Source organism: Neophocaena asiaeorientalis, unplaced genomic scaffold (genome assembly GCF_003031525.2).
Source record: "Neophocaena asiaeorientalis asiaeorientalis breed wild unplaced genomic scaffold, Neophocaena_asiaeorientalis_V1.1 scaffold346, whole genome shotgun sequence".
In the NCBI taxonomy this organism is placed as follows: Eukaryota; Metazoa; Chordata; class Mammalia; order Artiodactyla; family Phocoenidae; genus Neophocaena; species Neophocaena asiaeorientalis.
The window spans coordinates 948087-967388 of NW_020175400.1; the positions used below are offsets into that span (position 1 = coordinate 948087).

The window sequence follows — 19302 nt, forward strand, 5'->3', positions numbered from 1 at the left end:
ACATAACTTGTACCAAAAGATCATAAAGAAGCTGATTATACCAAAATCACTTCTCCACTGATCTCATCTTGGCAGAAGCCTTTTTAAAAACAGGCTAGAGGCCTAATGAAACAGAAACCATTTAGATGTAAGTACTTCCCGTCAATTAATCCAATCCAAATGGGTTTGTGAGTCAAAGACAATTTGTTCCGAGGAATAGATAAAACTATGGAGACAGAAAATGGAGTTGAAAGAAGGTAATCGAACAAATGGATTTCAGATACTGTCCTGGTATATGTGTAGGTTCAGAAGAAAACCTGAGAGCACTTACAGCTACTCTCGGACAGCAAAGTTTCCAGCGGACCAGAAAGGACAGGCTCCCATCCAGGGTTACAGTCGGTGAGATGCAGGCCCAGTGCAGGATATGACGGCCCGCTTCCCACCAGATCCATCAACCTAATGAACCTGGAGAGGACCCTTCCTCTTTCACCATGGACAGTACTTTAAGCTCTACCAAGTCGGGAGCACTAGAAGCTTTTATCAAGGCCACACAGCAGCTGGGGAGAATTCTGCCATTATTAAGTCTCACAGATGTCATCTGTTCTGCTCCATGTCTCCATCCTTGTCCTTGTTACCGCTTTCCTCGCCACCTCTGGTCTCTTCCCACAGTCATCCTATAGGTCTAAGACCAATCTTCCCCATCACCATTTTCACGGGTCATTCACTCTGCTCAAAAACTTACAATAATTTCCTATAGCCAATCACATCAGCTCCAACCCTCGAGCCAGACTTTTGAGAACCTCTGTCCTCTAGGCCTAGACTTTAAATTTCAGGAGCTGCTTCTTCACCCGCCTCAAAGCACCAAATCACTGCCTTCACCTTCAACAGCACCAGTAAGAGATGAGACCCTAGAGCCTGGAACAGACTGGACCACATCTCCAACCTCCATTCCTGCCCAAAGCATCCTCACTCTCCACACCATCCATACCCATCCCCCCACAACAGCTTCTAGCCACACTGTCCTTTCCCACTCGACTTCCACAACACACACACACACACACACACACTACACACATATATGCATGCTCATTCATTCAACTGATAATATTAGTTGAGCACCTCCTAGGTGCCAGGCCTTATCCTAGTCACTATGGATACCACAGTGAATAGAACAGACTAAGTCCCTCCCCATGCAGTGCTGACATTCCACTAGGAGACAAATGGACACAAACAAGCAAATTCATGATATGTCAGGTAGTCATATAGCCTTTCTCAATAGGAGTTCAGTAGGAAATCATAAAATGGAACGACTACATTCTCAATTCTGAAGCAAGTGACAGTGCAAGCCACGTGAATACAGGGGAGAAGAGGTTTTAGGCAGAGGGAAGAGCAAGTAGAAAAGCCCTGAAACAGGGAAATGCTTCATGCATTCAAGGAACCCAAACCAGAGCAGAGGCAGTCACAGGAGATGGGGGTGGGAAGCAAATAATGGGAGGGCCACTGTGAGGACTGACTTTCACTCTTAGATTGAAGGCTATAGGAGGACCTGGGGTAAAGGAGCGACACGCTCTGACTTTCACAGTAAAAGGATTACTCCTCTCTGCCGTCTATCATCAGGTAGTAAAATTATGAGGGACTTATTTTCTTCTTGAATGTTCCAAAATTTTCTAAACTGAATATATATATTTCTTTTTTCTTTTTTTTTTTTTTTTAAGGCTGCAGCACACGGCTTATGGGATTTTAGGTCCCCAACCAGGGATCGAACCTGGGCCCCGGCAGTGGAAGCTTCGAGTCCTAACCACTGGACTGCCAGGGAATGCCCCAATTTTTTTTTTAATTTTTATTGGAATATAGTTGATTTACAATGTTGCATTAGTTTCAGGTGTACAGCAAAGTGAATGAGGTATACATATACGTATATCCATTCTTCTTTACATTCTTTTCCCATATAGGCCATTACAGAGTACTGAGTAGAGTTCTCTGTGCTATACAGTAGGTCCTTATTAGTTATCTATTTTATATATAATAGTGTGTATATGTCAATCTCAGTCTCCCAGTTTATCTCTCCTCCCCCACTCCCTTACCCCTGGTAGCCATACCATATTTTTTAAATGAAGGAAAAACAATCTTCCTAATCCTTTAAGACTAAGCCCAAATTCCACCTCCACTCAAAGCCCCCTGTACCAGTGCTAGGCCATGCTGTACCCTAGACCCTGGCCATCAGGACCACTGGGGTGGCCCCAGTGTTAGCAGTACCGGCCTACAGCAACTAATTTTCATGAAAGTTTCTTCTGCTCCCCTCACTTCTCTCCTGTCATGCAGGAACATGTCCCTTCGGATACTCTTGCCCCAAGTGCCTGCCTGGGTCCCACTCTTTCTCTCCATTAACTTAATTAATTCCTGGTAATTACAGTTTAGTGATGAACTGCTAAAAGACTGACCTCTCAAGGGGTGTAAATATTTTTTTTATTCTTTATACAGTTGTTAAAATTCTTTATACAGTTTTTGAAAATAAATTTTATTGATTGATTGATTGATTGATTGCTGCACTGGGTCTTCGTTGCTGCGCGCGGGCTTTCTCTAGTTGAGGCAAGCAGGGGCCTGCTCTTCGTTGCGGTGCGCAGGCTTCTCATTGCGGTGGCTTCTCTTGTTGCAGAGCACAGGCTCTAGGCACACGGCCTTCAGTAGTTGTGGCACTCGGGATCAGTATTTGTGGCTCGTGGGCTCTAGAGCGCAGGCTCAGTAGTTGTGGTGCACAGGCTTAGTTGCTCCACAGGATGTGGAATCTTTCCGGGCCAGGGCTCGAACCCGTGTCCCCTGCATTGGCAGGTGGATTCTTAACCACTGCGCCACCAAGGAAGTTCCAGGTGTAAATATTTTAAATGGGGACACTACGTGGAAATGTAAACGTCTTAAGACTCAGAGGAATGCAGCTATAATGTTGGAACGACAGGCACTGGGGTGCCTAGTTTGTGGGTAGGTGGCTACCTTCACCTAAAGGGTACAGGTGCTTAGAAAAGCAATGTCAAAGGGAGACAAGTGAAGTAATGAAAGATGAGATTATGTCATTGCCACCACCTCTCTCCTCCCAAATGGCCATTCAATCCATTTTGGGTACCAGAGAATGTTCCCCAGAGGTAACCCCAGCCATCTCAGAGGGGTGACGTGTGAAAGTAACTACCACCATCAGAAAGAAAAGCCCCCTTAAGACACTTCTGGCCTGGAAGCAAATTGTTCTCCAATTGCTTTCAGTGGGGGAACTCCTTGAGGGCAAAGTTCATCTCACATGATTCTTTTATGCTCCACAGAGAATCCAGCTCTGTGTTGGGCCCAGGGTGGGCCTTTCATAAACAACTGTAGATAATTGATCATTGATGGCCCAGTTGTAAAAAGGCTCCAAAGGACTTTTTTTTCAAAGGATTTTAAATACACATAAGCATTCTAACTAAGAACAACAGTAGTATTAATCACACACCTAATATTTTTAAGGGCCTCAAGATTTATAGCCTTAATGAAGTCTCAGACAGTGAAGCAGTTTTTACAACCTCAGCCAGTTCAGTTCAGGTCTGGAGAGTCTGTCTGACAAGGCAAAGGGAGAGAGCAGCCCTTGTCCACACACACCCGAGCCTCGGCTGGGCCAAGCCCCAGAAGAATCTGAACAGCTGCTTGCTGCCCACCCCTGGACTCCCTTCTCCTCCAAAAATGCCAAAGCTCTGCCTCAGAGGTGTTTTCAGGCCCTGGAATAGCCTTGAGAGGCTTGCAGTTACAATGGTCACCTTGAAGGTCATCTACCTTCAAGACCTCTCTCTCAGATCTCACTCTGCCCTTGGCTTGCTAAAGAACAACTTTAACTTCAGAACTGAATTGGCAGACAGGAGTAGAATGCTGTGAACTGCAGCAAACCAGGGGAATAAAAGTGGAGCCAGAACCCACTCCACTGGCTCACATTCAGCTCCAGCTTGCTAAGGGCAGTGTGGGTAAACGTTCCTATGCCCAATGACTGGATGGATATAAGGATGAAGTAGCTCCCTGCCTCACTCCCAGGATGGGCTGAACCTCCAGTAGGAGGGAAATTCCAGGAATGTATGTGAGGTTCATACATAGGAACCCCTCTCTTTACCATCCCCCATGTCAATGTGTAGGAGACTAAGAGCGCTGTGGTCCATGGGAGAGGGCCCAGGGCCATGCCCAAAAGAAGTGACTTCTTTAGAAGCATGCCCCCAAAAAACACCCAACAAATGAAGCTAGAAGCCAATTCATTCTGCTCATCAGTTCCTCCCAGATGGGTGCAGCTGTGGCTCCCTGAATTCAGGAAATATCCCGATCAAAGTTTCTAGCCTAAGTCACCTGCTAGGGAGAGCTGTCTTTACTGCACATCTACCAAAGGCAAGCCTCCTTGCCTACCAAGGAGGGACAGCCAGTTCCAACATCATACCTCTTCTAGAGGGACATATTTCTGGGCAGTTTGAGTTTTTGCTTTAGGGCATTCAATGTTTGTCTCTAAAATTAAAAACAGATTTACCCATTGTTTTTGTAATGATGACATATAAGCTTATAGAAAATTCAAATGACAGGCAAAAATATAAAGAAAAAAGTAAAAACCACTCTAATCCCACCACTCAGAGATAAGATCTGACATAAACTCTGTTCTGCAGAAAAAGTGAACCTATTCTGAGTTAAACCTAGGGTGTTGCTCTTGCTTTTCTGGAAAAGTCTATGGATTTAGTTTTCAAAAGACCCTTAATGCCACCCCTGAACTACTCGAACAAATTTCAGGTGTCTCCAATATTTCTGGAGCTCACAAATGGACATTAACAAAGTCATAAAGACTCCCTGCCCCACACACATACTGACTTGAGGCCAGGAGTTCACCTGTTCAGCAGACATACCCCTTTTTTTCACTCAACATAGCATAAGTCTTTCTACAATCAATCACATAAATAGACATCATCATACTTTTTATCTCCTGGAGCATGTAAATGAGAGGAAGGGGGACACCATTACCTCTGGATACAATACCTTTAGAATCTGAAATGGAGTATGTGGGTAAATGTGACTTTACCCAAAGTCACACAGCAAACAGAGGACACCTATTCTCTGCTGATGGATTTGAGGAATGACTCTGTGGTGACACCAAACTCAAAAGGCGTTCATTAACTTTTCTTTCAGTCATAAAAAGGATCCAATGTGCCATTTCAACACATACATAAACACTTCCCACTGTCAAATAAAAATGAATGGTTGGTTGAAGTAACACTTTTATCCCTAAAAACATTTCCCCAAATTAATAAGCTAGTGGATATCCCATCCTACACTCCTAAAGCATGAAGGGGGAGAACAATGGACCAGATGCCCACAAATGGAAACATACACAGACTGTGGGTACATGCAACTGCTCCACCTCACAGGCATCAACACTAGGAACTGTCTCCTATTCAGGATGCTCCTATTTTTGTAGGAAAAGTAAAGTTAAAACAAACATATACAAAGACAGCGCTGGAGATAAACATCTAATAAAAACACTAAATATTAAAACAGTAGCTCTAGGGTATAAGATTTATCAGTTTTATTTCATTTGTATACCTATCTGAATTGCCTAAATTTTCTACATGAATGCTCTTTAGAGTTTTAAAAGAAAAATAATTAATCCATAATCTAGGTTGGTCTATTAGGATTTTATTTTTTGCCGTAGAAAAATAGATTCAAACCTCTAGAGGGTCCACAACTCTTCTCAGTTTTGTGGAAGCAGAAGGAAGTGTTAAGACGAAGCTCAAACCTCATGAAGATTGCAATCCAACAGGAAAGCTCACCATGACCCCGCTGAATAAAGGGCAAGAATTATTACCTTCTTTTCTGTCTCCAATGTGTAGGGAAGGTGAAAATCCTAAATCAATCTCTCCTTCAAGTGCAACCAAAAGAAACCACCCCTGCCCCACCTCTTCCAAGAGTTCACAGACCTCTACTCTCCGAACAATTTCCAGTGCATCTGTCCACAATCACCCCTTGGCCACAAAATTACCCACACCACTTGGTATCTGCACACCTTCTCCAGTAACCCCCTTTTCCAATACTTTATCTCTAAAAAAGTTATTCCTCCTTTTCCTTAAGTCTCACAAACACAGGATCCCACCCAAACAGTACAGAATCATTCATTCTATCAATTAAATAATCATTGTTAACTATACTGTATAGAGCTTGAGGAAAGATTATGATAACAAAAAGGGTTAGTTTTCATGGAGCCTGAGAAAAACAAACGGGAATTGAGGAGCAAGAGTTTGTCAGTCTGTCCCAGCCCTGGCCAGAAGTCAGGGAGTGGGGGTAGGGAGGGCCATGGCCAGAGGAGAGAAACATCTGTCATTCTGCAGTTTCATTTCTCAAGGCTAGTTAATACCCTGAGTTTATGCATCAGTCTCTTCCAAGTTTGGTTAATCAGCCTCCCTGGATCCAATCAGTTCTGCGTGCCCTACAAACTGAATTTCAGGTTTATGAAACTGAGAACAAGATCCTGAAGCACAGAGATCCCACCAAACTAAAGTCACCTCCCAGGATGACATCTGTCTCCACTCTCTAACAGCAACACCCATCACGTGATATGTATTTGATGCACCCAACAGTCTCTGATATGTCCCTGTGACTTACAGAATTAAATCCAAACTTGGCCTGCCTTTCACAAGCCCAAATCAGCTTCCCAGCCTCATCCCTGGACAAGCTAAGTCTCTCATGGCTCCATGCTTTCACACATGACTCTCTCTTCATAGACTGCCCTTTGCGCAGTCTTGCTTGCCTGCAAAACTTCTGTTCTTCCTCTAAAGCCCAGTTCAGAAGTCACCTCGCCCTAAAGCCTTCCCTACTTCCCCAGGCATTTAGTTCTTACTGCCCCCAACTGTAGTTCTCTAACTACAAAGGCTTTAGAGAATTTGTTAAATACATTGTAGCTCATTCTTTTAATTATCTGACCTCCCCTGGATACCCTGAGCTTCTTGAGGCAAGGAACTCACATTGTATCCATAAGCCCCAGCACAGTGTCAAGACTGAAATAAGAGATCAACCTTGAAGGACTGATCACATGGAACATTGGCATTAAGTTATTTAGAGGAAAAGAGTCTCACAATATTCAAGAATTAAATTGTCTATATACTTAATCTCATCCAAAATGACAACAGGGCACGGAGGCAGCATGGGTGTTTTAAAATTTTAAGTAATAACAGCAGCTAACATTTGTACTAAGTTAATTTGAACAGCACAACAACCCTAGGAGGTAGATACATTTTTCTGCATTTAAGCTGAGAAAAGCTTGAGGCTTTTCCAAACAGGAAACTGAGGCACGGGAGGGTTTAAATAACTCAAAATCATTCAGTTAGTAAGTGGCAAAAGCAAGACACAAACTTAGTAGTCTGGCTCCAGAGCCAGTGCGCTCTGGAATCAGGAAGATCTAGGTTTTAATACAGATTATGTTACAAATATGGCTTTGGAAAAGTCATCTAACTCCTCCGAGCTTGTATATGTAAAGGGGGCAGGACAACCCCTTTCTCTTAGAGTGCAGGGAGGATTAAGTTAAATATGATAATGTTTGCAGAAGTCTCTAAAATGGATTCTCCCACCTAACAGGCATTCCATAAATGTTCATTTATTTTCCTTTCCCTTCATAAAAGCTGGGCAAAATAGTCTCTCTGAGGAAAAGGATCCTCCCCCAGACTGCGTGAGGCTTTTCGAAGCAGATCAAGTAGTGTGGCCACTCAACACAGAAAGCCTTGCCTTACCTGTTTATCTCTGTCCATACCAGAGTCCTTTCAAAATGTAAATATCATAATGTCACTCACTTAAAACCTTTCAAAGGTTCCTAATTACACCGGGGATACAATCCAAACTAAGGAGGGAAGGCATTCAGTCCCCAAGACCCCCAGTGATCTGACACACCTCGCTATAAACTTATCTCCCCTCTCCTTTTCCCCCTCCAGCCATACAGGTCTCTTTCACTTCCTCCAACTTGCCAAGCTCTCTGCTGCTCCACACATGGTTAACTCTTCACCCTCCTTCAGGTCTCAGCCTAAATGTCACCTCCTCAAGGGAAGCCTTCCCTGAGCCCCCAACCCAAATCAAGGCCCATATCTCTTACCACTCTCTTCACCTTTCTTTCCTTGTATTCATCACAGTCTGAAATGATTAGTTTACCACTTCCTTCAAAGTTTTATTCAAAAGACACCTTCTCAGGAGGCCTTTCCAGACCACTCAAATATAAATTCAGTCCCTACCCAATAACTCATATCCTCCTTCCCTATCTTCTTTTTCTCATTAGCACTTATTAACAGACTATATTTTTATTATATATTTTATTGTCTGGCCCCTTAGAATGAAAGCTCCACAAGGGCAGTTATTTTTGCTTGCTTTCTTCACAACATCTAACAATGGCTGGCACATATTGGTTGACAAATATCTGTTGTTGAATGAAATTTCAAGATTATTTATTATCGGGCCTTCTCACTGGTCTATGAGCTCAAGCTAAAGCACGTCTTTCTGGTTTCCCACTGTACTCCCAACACCTAGTCCAGTGCCTAGCACATAATAAGTGCTCAGTAAAATTTTACTAAATGAATCAAAGCCATGACCAGTGGAAAAATTGGAAAATGGTCAAAATATGTGTTAGCACCTTGCTTCCTCTTCTCTTTCACTGTATAATGTACCTGTGAGTTTGAGGAAACAGACCCCTGAAATCCCACCAAGCACCTGCCAGGCATCTATCTGTCCACATCCTGTATCCTCAGCCACACTGTACACACCAACAGAGGCACTGTACAGGCCCTCCAGAACACAGAGCTGAAGGCAAGTGGGCCAACCCTAAGCCAAATACCATCTTACCCCAAGTCCCATTCTCTGACTGCCAGTCCTATTCTAGGCTAGTCCTGGGTGCCAGACATGCTGCCCTGGGTGGGCCCGTGGATTTATTCCAATCTAGGATTTTTAATGCCACCTCTGGCCTACTCAAAAAAGAAAAAAAAAGTTAAAAATCCCTGAGCAGCTCGAATAATCCTGGGGTTCTCAGAAGCAGACATACCTAAGGTCGTACGGACCCCTCCCCCTCACATGCGCTGATCCAAGGCCAGGAGGCCATCTGTCCAGCAGACGCTCCCCGTCCTCCCTCGGGTCACATTGAGCCTTTCCCCTCCGGGTTGGCAGGAAGAGCCCCTGTAGAAAGACAATCTCCACCCTGATCAACAGGCCTGGTCACCCCCTGGGCCCCCAACTCTGGAGCAGGAATACCCGTCTGCTCCCGAAAAAACCTCCCCCAGGGTCAGAACTTGGGCGGAGGTGGGGGGAAGGACTGAGGGGCGCCAAAAAAGGTCGATCCCCCAAGTGTCTGTCCCGTGACGACACCAGCTCTTCGGGCGACCGGGACAGTCCAGCTGACAGGGCGCCCCAGCGGCGGAAAGTGGCACCGTTATCCGTGCCTGGGCGGGGGGCCGCGGGCCGACGCCGAGGGCGGCCGCCCGTCCCGCGCCGGGAGGACAGCAGCGTGCCCGCCCGGCGGGGTAGCGGCGGGTCGGGGTGGCGGAAGGGGCAGGACGGGGGCGGTGCCGGGCAGAGCTGGACCCTAGACCTCGCAGACCCAGACCTTGCCCCCGCCCTCGCCTGACCCGTCTGCCCCGCCGAGCGCCCGGCGCGATTCCGGCCCGGCGGCCGCTCCCTGCGACCTGGGCCTCTCGTTCTCTGACCGGCCTCCAGGGCAGGGGCCTTCGGTCAGGGCCGAGGTCCCCCACTAGAGGGCCACGATCTGCCTACGCGGCTGTCTCGCCCCAGCGGACAGCGAGCGCCTCTGGAGCCGGCACGGCGTCCTCTTCCCTCAGATCTGGCACCTAGTGGGGCCTACTAGGCTGTTAAGTGAAAGGTAGCAGAGGTGGCGTGGGCCTGGCACTTAGTAGGTGCGCCCTAAATGTTCGGTCATCGCTGGATCTAGGGGACTTGCAAGCAGGCCTGGAGGTGCGGGGCGCTCTGACATGTTGTCTCTGGGGTGACCGTGAGACCCGCGGCGAACAGAGTTGGAGGCCTGGCAACGGGTGCCTCCCAGGGGTAGACTGCAACATCTCTGAGTTACAGGGGAAGCTATGACTGTGCGACGTGAGAACTTGGAGAGACGGGCAGATGGCCAGGGCAGGACCTTCCAAGAACCTAGAGTACCTGGAAACTGGTGGCGTTAAGGTGGCAACTAGGTTGAGGGTGTGAGAGCACGGAGATGAGGCCCTGGTGTCTGGCAGTGAGCACCCACTGCTAACCACGGAGAAATGCCCTCTGAAGAACGGGGAAAGAGACGCCAATTTGCTCGAGGGGTGCAACTGATTTTCAGCCAGGGCCTGCTGTGGGCCAGGCTCTAAGCTGAGTTGACCACTTGGGTAGGGGGTGTGTGGTAGTGAAGCAATGAAGGCAGTAAAGGGTGATGATTCCAGAAGTTTGGCAGGAAGAGGGGGAAAAGAGTAAGCCTATAGCTCCAGGGGTAGTAAGAGTAAAAGAGAGAGGTGATTTTTATTTTTTTTTTATTTTTTTTGCAGTACGCGGGCCTCTCATTGCTGTGGCCTCTCCCGTTGCGGAGCACAGGCTTCGGATGGATGCGCAGGCTCAGCAGCCATGGCTCACAGGCCCAGCCGCTTCGCGGCATGTGGGATCCTCCCGGACCGGGGCACGAACCCATGTCCCCTGAATTGGCAGGCGGACTCTCAACCACTGCGCCACCAGGGAGGCCCTATTTTTATTTTTTCCTATTTGAGGACGAGCTCTCAAAGGAGCTGAGAGGGGAGAATAAAAGATAAGGGATAGGATAATTAATGATGCGTGATCTCAGAAAAGAAAAAGGAAATAGGGCTGGAGAAGGGGGAGGAAGAAATCAGAGAAGAGGCACACCTCTTCCTGCTAGATTTAAAGGATACACAAAGATAGAAATATTTTGAGGTGGGGAGGCATGCATACTCAGCCCTGCATGTTTCCATGGGTCAGCTGCCTGGATGACCCCCAAAGTCAACCATAATTCTGCTGGGGGAGTCATTGCCCTTTACAATTTAAGTGCAATTGGCTCAAACCCCTACTCCACTTAGAGTGGGAAACGCAGCATACCTGCCAACATTTCCAAAGATTCACGGGAGAACTTAACATTTCTTCAAATTATCACTGGCCCCAATTTCTTATTTCCAAAATTATACTCCATTGTGCTCTTTTAGGAAATTTGTCACTATTCCCTGGATACTACTCCATGTATATTCCCCCCAAATAGGGTACCATGCTTGTGAAAACAAGGAAAATGCCCAGTGTTATATAATTGTTAAATTATAGTTCATTTGTAACCATTAAAAATCATGTTGAACACAACATTGTAAAATCAACTATACTCTGATATAAAATTTAAAAAATCATGTTGAAGAAAAAGATTAATGACATGGTGTATACTTGTAATTAAAAAGCACATCATAGGGGCTTCCCTAGTGGCGCAGTGGTTGAGAGTCCGCCTACCGATGCAGGGGACACGGGTTCGTGCCCCGGTCCGGGAGGATCCCACATGCCGCGGAGCGGCTGGGCCCGTGAGCCATGGCTGCTGAGCCTGCGCATCAGTGCCGCAGCCAAAACTAACTAAATAAATAATAAATAAATATTTTTTTAAAAGATATGATACCAGCTTGTAATATATAAATATACATAAATGTGTATCACACAAAGATTTTTTTTTACATTTATTTGCATTGGGTTTATTGGACAACACCATATTGAATATCTTTAATCCCAGAATCTGCTTATTTTTAATTGAAATATAGTTGCTGTACAATATTATACAAGTGTACAATATAGTGATTCACAATTTTAAAAGGTTATACTCCATTTATAATTATTATAAAATATTGGCTATATTCCCCATACTGTACAATATATCCTTGTCACTTATTTTATACCTAATAGTTCGTACCTATTACTCCCCTACCCCAATATTGCCCCTTCCCTTCAAATTTTTTAAAATGCAAGGTGGAGAGCAGGGTAGAATATAATTCCATTTTTTATAAAAATTATATATATAATTAATATTTACACACATATATATTTGCTTATCCAAGCATAGCACGTATCTGATGGACACAAATGAGATTGGGTAGGGAAACTAGATGGCTGGGGGACAGGAGCATGAGGGATACCTTTTATCACTGTATGCCCTTTTGTGCCCTTTGAATTTTATACTATGTGCTTTACCAATAAAGAACAAATAAATGCAATTTAATTTTTTTTAAACGCATATACTTTTTTAGTAGTGTTCTGGATCACCAGGTATAAAGCAGGGCTCTGGACAGCAGACCTAGCTATTCTTTCTTTTTTTTTTTTTTTTAATTTATTTATTTATTTTTGGCTTCATTGGGTCTTTGTTGCTGCGCGCAGGCTTTCTCTAGTTGTGGCGAGCAGTGGCTTCTCTTTGTTGCGGAGCACAGGCCCTAGAGCGCGCGGGCTTCAGCAGTTGTGGCACGCGGGCTCAGTAGTTGTGGTTCACAGGCTCTAGAGCACAGGCTCAGTAGTTGTGGCACATGGGCTTAGTTGCTCCGCGGCATGTGGGATCTTCCCAGACCAGGGCTTGAATCCATGTCCCGTGCTTTGGCAGGTGGATTCTTAACCACTGTGCCACCAGGGAAGTCCCAGACCTAGCTATTTCCAAAGTCCCCTCCCGTGCCCAGAGGCTGCATGGTGTCCATCAAAGAGCATCACAGAGGGAATCAGGAGACTTGGCTTCAAGTCCAGCCTCTGTTACCAACTCTCTGTGCTGCCCTGAACCGGTCACCTCATCTCTCTGATCATCCCTTTCCTCTTCGGTAAAATGGAGGCAATAGTACTTTTGAGCTACGTAATATAAAATAATATCACACATAGATTTTTAAATGGTATTTTTATTTTCTTCTGTGACTTCTTATTTTCTTATTTTTACAGTAGTACATTAATATTTACCTTGAAATCAGGAAAAATGATATTTTAAAGTGTATTTTTATGAAAGGTATTTTTTAAAGATATTTATGGAATTCAGAAGAAAGATATTAGGAATCAGGAAAGGAAATTGGAAATGGATATTTGAAGGATGCATGGGACTTTGACAAGCAGAGATGAGCTAGTTGAGGAGGCTGCCCTATGCAGAAGGAACAGTACAATGATACAGAATGAGAAGTTCAGCAAACACCAAGAGATCAGTTTGGTTGGAGCACAGATTCATGTGGAAGAAATTGAGGTGAATCAGTCTGGACAAGTAGGGCAATAGTCCTGAATGCCAAGTTGAACCCTTTGTAATTTGACAGCTGGGAGAACCCTGGAGCTTGAACTGTGCAGGTGATAAATTTTAAAATAAATGTGCCTGTATCCTCTTCCTTAATGAGATTCTAGATCTTAACCCTTCTACCCTAATGATATCTGGGCATCTGATTGACTCAGAGTGAAGCGGTAGGGGCAACAGTTTTTGCATTCCCTTTTCACAGAGTGAGAGCTGGCCCTTGCTTCTCTGGTTATTCATTACTACAATTTTTATTCACAAGGCAGAAGTTTCAGAGAACAAATTAGCAAAGAGTGAAAATGAAAGGAAGAAGAAATGTGCATTTTAAACCAATGCTTGCAAAAACTTTTTTGTTTTTTTACAACTCTCTATGAGGTCAGCTTTTTCTTAGATTCCATATATAAGTGAAATCACACAGTATTTGTCTTTCTCTGATTTATTTCACTTAGCATAATGTCCTCAAGATCCATCCATGTTTTCAAAAATGGCATGATTTCCTTCTTTTCTATGGCTGAATAATATTCTTTGCGCTCTTTCTGACTCTGAACCTCCATAAGAAATATATTCCACATCTCAACGCAGAATATATACACATGTGCACACAGACACACACACCTCTGAAACAAAACATTTCATGAAATATTACCATTGTATGCAATGCATTCTGATATTTTCAACTTTATTATTTTTATTTCTTTTTAAATACTGGTCATTGATCTTATGACCCATTATAGGGCTCCAAAATGCCTTAAAGGACATTAAAAAAAGGCTAGACTATTATTCCTTATGTTTACAGTTCTCATTTAAATATCCATACAGGCAGTGACCTTAAGTTTGCCATGTTTACATGTCCCAGAAAGCCTCAGGACAGGTAAGACTCTCTCAGGATGCGGTGGGGGAGAGAATAGAAGGATTGGCAGGAGCCATGTTTGAGTTTCTCTTCCCTTCTCAGTAAATATTTCCTGATTTCAATATTTCTCAGGAGGCATAAATGTTTTCTCCTTTGTCTAGCTTGAGATACAGACTGAACTTCAAAAAAGATTAGACTACTGCCTGCAGACTACCAGAGACAACTATTTATTTGAATGAACAGAATCATGGACTGAAATAAAAGGGAAATAATATGTCTGGATTGTGGCAACACATAGAAGCCATCTGATCCAACGCTGTTGGAGTACTACAGGGACAGTAAATTTTATCCCTTACTTAGAAGTTTGGAACCAGTGAAAAGCTGAAAATATCAACTTTATTACCAATAAAGCTGAGCTGAAGAATGTTCTGGTTGATGAACAATAGTTTTTTTACTATTCTTTGAATTAAAATATTCTCCCCCAAAACTCCAACCTACAACTTGCAGAGGTCTAACAACTTTAACCATGTATGATTAAGAGAAGACTGCCCTCTCTATAAGGGCAAGCAGATCCAAATTCACCAATTAGGTAGGTCACCTGGAAGAACCAGGACAAGTTCTCCTACCTGACTTCCTATGGGGGGAGAAAAAAAAAAAAAGAATGGGGAATAAGGATTTATCCCTGCCCAAACAAATTGGACCTAGCCCAGTAGTTGGTCAGTTAATTGGAAAAGTATATTAAAGCAGTGAATTATAAAAAGTGACAAATACAAACCTTAATATTTCATTTTCATTTCAAACCTATAAGGAATACCCACTTGCGAATCTTTTGATGTGAGGTCAGACCTTTTATGTGAGCAACAGTGGCGATTAGAATTCTTGAGTTGTCTTTCTTACATAATTCATATCCATGATATATTTTCTATGCTTTCCAATTCATTTTTTAAAAGTTGACTGAGGGGGACTTCCCTGGCGGTCCAATGGTTGAGACTCCACGCTGCCACTGCAGGGGCCACAGGTTTGATCCCTGGTCCAGGAACTAAGATCCCACATGCCCCACAGCATGGCCAAAAATTAAAAATTAAAAAAATAAAGTTGACTGAGGACTTAGAGCTTCTTGCAGAGCAATATAACTAGAGACTCCCTCTTAAAAAAAAAAAATTCCTTCTTAATTCTCTCACTCACGTCTGGTTTGACAGTAATTTTCAACTGGTCTCTATCTAATATTTCCAAAACATTCAACTGACATTTCATAGAAACAACTCTTTCTTTTTCATGCTTATGTGTCATCAGTTTATGTAATTTTAATTAAATTAATTATACTCTGGCAAACAGCTGTCATAAGCAATTTTGGGATCAAACACAACAGATTCTTATTAGGCATCTAACAAAACTGGTAGGAAGAAGTATGTAGATATTCCAGAGATGGACTCACTAATCCAAAGCATTTAGCAGGCTTGGGCATTAGTCAATATGTTTATTTGGAGGGAATGGAAAGTGTTGATTCCAGAGAGTTCATTGAAACAAAACCGGTTAATGCTCATATACTAGTATAACCAACTCTGGGTGCATATATCTTAACATTCTTCTTCCATTATGTATCCACTTTATAAATGTTTACTGATATTCAGGATAGTGCCAGGCACTATTCTAGGCCCTGAAGAAGCACAGCTCACTGAAAAGGAAACTGGTATGTAAATGGGATGAAGAGGCAGGATGGAGAAGGAGGAATGTTAAGGAGCAAATCCCTTTACCTTCTCTCTACTCCATCCCTTCAAAATCACTGTCCCTCCATTCCCACTTAGCTAAAAAATGGCTTTAAATATCTTAGGATTGGCATGGCTATCACAGAAATCCCCATGGTAATACCACAATACCACCTACTACATTAACAGTATATATGTATATATATATATATATATATACATACACACCTTATGTACTTTCCAGTGCTGATGAGATGATGCAATTGGTCCATTCAGAGAAAGCTGTGGCAATGGGAATTGGTATAATTCTCTTAAAAAGCAATTTGACAGTACTTGCAAAGAGCCTTAATAGAGATGTGACTCTCTTTTGACTCATCAGTACCACTCCTAGAAACTTTTCCTTAAGAAAAAGTCCTCCCTCCTTTTCACAAAGATGACACCAAAGGCAAAGAAGGAAGCCCCTGCCCCTCCCAAAGCCGAAGCCAAAGCAAAGGCTTTGAAGACCAAGAAAGCAGAGTTGAAATGTGTCCACGGCCAGAAAAATAAAAAAAAACATTCGCCTGTCACCCACCTTGCCACAGCCCAAAGCACTGAGGCTCAGGAGGCAGCCCAAATATCCTGCAAAGAGCACCCCAGGATAAACAAGCTTGACCGCTATGCCATCATCAAGTTCCCCCTCACCGCCAAGTCAGCCATGAAGAAGACAGAAGACAGCACACTTGTGGTCCTTGTGGATGGCAAGGCCAATAAGCATCAAATTAAACAGGCTATGAAGAAGCTCTATGACATTGACGTGGCCAAGGTGGACAACTTGACCAGGTCTGACGGAAAAAAGAAGGCATATGTTCGCCTGGTTCCTGACTATGATGCTTTGGATGTTGCCAACAAAATTGGGATCACCTAAACTGAGTCCAGCTGGCTAATTCTAAATATAAAAGTTTTCACACAAAAAAAAAAAGAAGAAGAAGAAGAGAGAAAAAAAGAGAGAAAGAAAGAAAGAAAGAAAGAGGGCTTCCCTGGTGGCGCAGTGGTTGAGAGTCCGCCTGCCGATGCAGGCAACACAGGTTCGTGCCCCGCTCCGGGAAGATCCCACATGCCGTGGAGTGGCTGGGCCCGTGAGCCATGGCCGCTGAGCCTGCGCGTCCAGAGCCTGTGCTCCGCAATGGGAGAGGCCACAACAGTGAGAGGCCCGTGTACTGCAAAAAAAAAAAAGGAAAAAAGAAAGAAAGAAAGAGAGAGAGAGAGAAAGAAAGAAAGAAAGTTCTATCCAAAAGAGAATGGCCACATGCCTAATATTTACTACAACCTTATTTGTGATAGTGAAAGTTTGAAACATATGAATAAGTAACTTAAGGCATGCAACACTGTATAACTTACCACTGAGTATGTAACAGAAAACATTTGATTACATATTAAGTGAAAAAAGATATAATTTGCTCAACTATACTGAGAACCACTGAATTATATAGTTTTAAAGGGTGAACTTTTGGGAATTCCCTGGTGGTCCGGTGGTTAGGACTCTGTGCTTTCACTGCCAGGGCCTGAGTTCAATCCCTGGTCGGATCCCCGTGTGGCCAAAAAAATATAAAAAAATAAAAGGGTGAACTTTGTGAATCATATCAATTTCTTTTAAAAAGATAAAATTCTCCATTTTTACTTTTGTGCCAGCCAAGATCAGCAGAAAACAGATGCTCAATGTGTGTAACTGAAGAAAGTTAATGAAGGGACAGTGTATAAAGATGCTGGCAGGGTTGAGGGAAACCAACAAGGGATAATGAAATACCCCAGGGCTAATGCTGAGAAGCCATTATCAACCATAGGCCTGAAGGGGCAAAGAGATGGAACCAGTGCTCAGAGCAACAGCTGAAGGAGAGGGAGGGCCAGTAGGAACTTTGAGGAATACAGCGCTTTCTCTCTCTCTCTCTCTCTCTCTCTCTCTCTCTCTCTCTCTCTCTCTCACTGTGGTACCTCCCACTGGCTGAACCCAAGAGGAAGCCTAAGGGCAAGTGACCCCAGATGACACTGCCCTTCAAGGTCAGCCTCTAGAGAAGGATGGAGAGGAGTGGATCTGGAAGCAGATTATCTAGCAGGTATGTGATCATATAGCAATGTGAGAACCATCTAAACATATGGCCGAGGGTTTCCCTGGTGGCGCAGTGGTTGAGAGTCCGCCTGCCGATGCAGGGGGCGTGGGTTCGTGCCCCGGTCCGGGAAGATCCCACATGCCGCGGAGCGGCTGGGCCCGTGAGCCATGGCCGCTCAGCCTGCGCGTCCGGAGCCTGTGCTCCGCAACGGGAGAGGCCACAACAGTGAGAGGCCCATGTACCAAAAAAAAAACACAAAAAAACCCAGCACATATGGCCGAGGACCTTAAGGGAACCTGGAAAATCAGGGTTTGTAGGGATAAAAAGTGGAGGAAGTTAGAGAACAGGTAGGATGGGTAGAGGGGGCAGAAAAGATTTAACTCAGGCTGAGACAAGGATGAGAGCCAGACGCAGGAATGATTTATTGTTTGGTCAAATACTGAGCTAGAGTCTGAACTCTGGAAGAGATTAATAGGAGATACAGAGCTAAATCAGAGTGTAGCATTAGAAATTCTTCCCCTATTGGCTATTACCCTGTATGTCTCCTTCCCAGCTTAACTTCATGCCTTCAACAAGTAATTGTTCAGTACCTATTATGTGCCAGGAACTGTTAGGCCCTGGGGATTGAGGAAGGAACAAAATTAACTTAACATCCTCACTCTCCTGGAGTTTACATCCTGGTAGGGGGAAAGAGACAACAGGTAAGTAAATATAAGTCAAGGGTGATAGGTGCTATAAAGAAAAGCACAGGAGAGAATGGAAATAAAATTCTGCCCGTTCTACCTCTTAAAAAAAGCCCATACATGCTTTCACACAGCAGAGCTCCTGAGAAAATCAGGACTTTGATATCTCTCACCCGGCCTAATATCAGACTATCCTAACTGATCTTCCTGCCTGCAGCACACTCCAACCAGTCCTCCACTCTGCTATGAGGATCTTTCTGAAACAAATCTTGTCAGTACCCTGCTTTAAAAAGTACCCTCCAGGAACTTCCCTAGTGGTCCAGTGGTTAAGAATCGCCTTCCAAGGCAGGGGACACAGGTTCGATCCCTGGTCGGGGAACTAAGATCCCACATGCTGCGGGGCAACTAAGCCCAAGCCCACGCACCTCAGCTGTAGAGCCCACGCACTCTGGAGCCTGTGTGCCACAACTAGAGAGAAGCCTGGGCTCCACAACTAGAGAGAGAAGCCTGCACTCTGCAACTAAGACCCGACAAAAAATAAAATAAATTAAATTAAAATAAAGAATGTTAATGTTAAAAAATTAGGGCTTCCCTGGTGGCACAGTGGTTGAGAGTCTGCCTGCCGATACAGGGGACATGGGTTCGTGCCCCAGTCTGGGAAGATCCCACATGCCGCAGAGCGGCTAGGCCCGTGAGCCATGGCCGCTGAGCCTGCGCGTCCGGAGCC

At 44.3% G+C, this 19302-nt stretch overlaps 1 protein-coding gene and 1 pseudogene across 1 annotated transcript in view; one reads left to right on the top strand and one right to left on the bottom strand.

Annotated features, from left to right (window-relative positions):
• ZNF592 (zinc finger protein 592) overlaps positions 1-9050 on the bottom strand; it is a 55760-nt gene extending 46710 nt beyond the window's left edge. Inside the window, exon 1 of the mRNA XM_024766446.1 lies at positions 9032-9050. The gene's annotated coding sequence lies outside the window, so the exon portion shown is untranslated. The remainder of the gene's footprint in view (positions 1-9031) is intronic.
• A 7191-nt stretch (positions 9051-16241) lies between these two features.
• LOC112414166 (60S ribosomal protein L23a pseudogene) lies at positions 16242-16712 on the top strand (annotated as a pseudogene).
• Positions 16713-19302: the final 2590 nt, after the last annotated feature.